The following is a 2,147-nucleotide window of genomic DNA, read 5'->3' on the forward strand; positions in this document are numbered from 1 at the left end:
AAGGTCCAAATGCAGATGTCATGGAGAAAAGGACAGAAAAATTGGACTACACAAAAATTAAAAAGTTTTACATGACAGAAAAAAATCATTCACAAGGTTCAAAGCCCAGTTACAGACCAAGAGGAAACATTTGTTGCATTTCCAGTGTACGTCCCAGGTGACGAATGATATCCAGAGTACATAAAGATTGCATGCAAGTCCCCAACCAAAAGAAGTCCCGGTCCAGATGGCTTCAATGGTGAATTCTACCAAACATTCAGGGAAGAGCTGTCACCAATTCTACTCAAATTATTCCAGAAGATAGAGGAGGATGGAAAACTTCCTAATACATTTTATGAAGCAAGCATAACCCTTATACCAAAACAAGGGAAGGATGTCACTAAGAAAGAAAATTATAGACCAACAGAATATATAGCCAACAGAATTCAGCAACACATCCAAAATATAATACATCATGATCAAGTGGCATTCATATCAGGGATGCAAGGATGGTTCAACATTAGAAAAAACAATCAACGTAAACCACAGGTCCCAGCAAGCCCCGCTCGGTCACCCACATGGAGCACTGGACAGGAGTGCTTAGTCCCTGGAGTGACCCCCAGGCTGGCCTTAGGGCAGCCCCCGGCCAAACCCCAACCCCAGGCGGCACGAATAGCTAAGTAGTGCCGCTGTCCATGCTGGGCACGGCAGTGGGTGGCGTAGTGCTGCTCAAGGACTATGTCGGTGGCGGGGTCTGTCCCAGCAAGGCCACCATACCTGGGAAAACTGTCATTGTGACAGGTGCCAACACTGGTATTGGGAAACACACCGCCTTGGAACTGGCCAAAAGAGGAGGCAACATCATTCTGGCCTGTCGAGACATGAATAAGTGTGAGGCAGCAGCAAAGGACATTCGTGGGGAGACTCAATCATCACGTTAGTGCCCGGCACCTGGACTTGTCTTCCCTCAAGTCCATCTGAGAGTTCGCAAAGATCATCGCAGGTCACTTTCTTTTGACAAACTTGCTGTTGGACAAGCTGAAACCCTCAGACCCTTCTCGGATCATCAACCTGCCCTCGTTGGCGCACGTTGTGGGTCACATAAACTTTGACGATCTGAACTGGGAGCAGAAGTATGACACCAAAGCAGCGTACTTCCAGAGTAAGCTGGCTGTTGTCCTCTTCACCAAGGAGCTGAGCCGGCGGCTGCAAGGAACAGGTGTGACCGCCAACGCTCTTCATCTGGGCGTGACCAGGACGGAGCTGGGCCGACACACGGCCATGCACAAGTCCTCCTTGTCCAGCGTCACACTCGGGCCCATCTTCTGGCTGCTGGTCAAGAGCCCCTAGCTGGCGGTCCAACCCAGCACCTACCTGGTCCTGGCCAAGGAATTGGAGGGCGTTCCTGGAAAGTACTTCAGTGGGCTCAAAGAGAAGACCCCGGCCTCTGAGGCTGAGGCTGAGGATGAGGCGGTAGCCCAGAGGCTCTGGGATAAAAGTGCCCTCCTGGTGGGCTTGAACATGCCCCCTAGGTCCTCTGTAGGGTGGCAGCCTCTTGCCATATAAACACTGATGCTAAGGCAGTGGTTATGAATCAGTCTGTGAACTGCAAGGTCAGCAGTTCGAAACTACCAGCTGCTCTGCGGGAGAAAGATGAGGCTCTCTGCTCCCGTAAAGATTTACAGCCTCGGAAACCCTGTTCAGGGTCGCTATGGGTCGGAACCGACTCGATGGCACTTAAGGTGGCTGGAGCCCTGAGACCAAGGGATGCTAAATGCAATACTCATAATGCACTCTAGGTGGCAATGTGACACCATACTCCTTTCCCACTGACATTAAACTGCAGGTGGGCGCTTTGCCCCAGGGCTGGTCTGTGTGCCACGTGCCAACAGGTGAGCTGGACCATCAGGTGTGCCTCTTGGGAATCTAAACTGCAAACAGCTGAGAGAGGAGATTGCCAGGCATTTTCAAGCCCTCTTTAACAATGTTAATTGCATGGGGTGGGTTCCGACTCACAGCAACCCTGTATGGGGTTTCCGAGGAGCGATTGGTGAGTTTGAACTGCCAATCTCGTGGTTCGAACCGACCTTGTGGTCCGAACCAACCTTGTGGTCTTGGGTTTACCCTATAGTGCCACACAACAGAAAGGTCTATAAAGGGAACAGAAC

General features: G+C 51.0%; 1 pseudogene; it reads left to right on the forward strand.

The window, feature by feature from the left end:
* The first annotated feature begins 674 nt into the window (after positions 1-674).
* Positions 675-1,545, forward strand: LOC102813835 (annotated as a pseudogene).
* Positions 1,546-2,147: the final 602 nt, after the last annotated feature.

The sequence above is a fragment of the Chrysochloris asiatica genome, unplaced genomic scaffold (assembly GCF_000296735.1).
Source record: "Chrysochloris asiatica unplaced genomic scaffold, ChrAsi1.0 scaffold00121, whole genome shotgun sequence".
Classification (NCBI taxonomy): Eukaryota; Metazoa; Chordata; class Mammalia; order Afrosoricida; family Chrysochloridae; genus Chrysochloris; species Chrysochloris asiatica.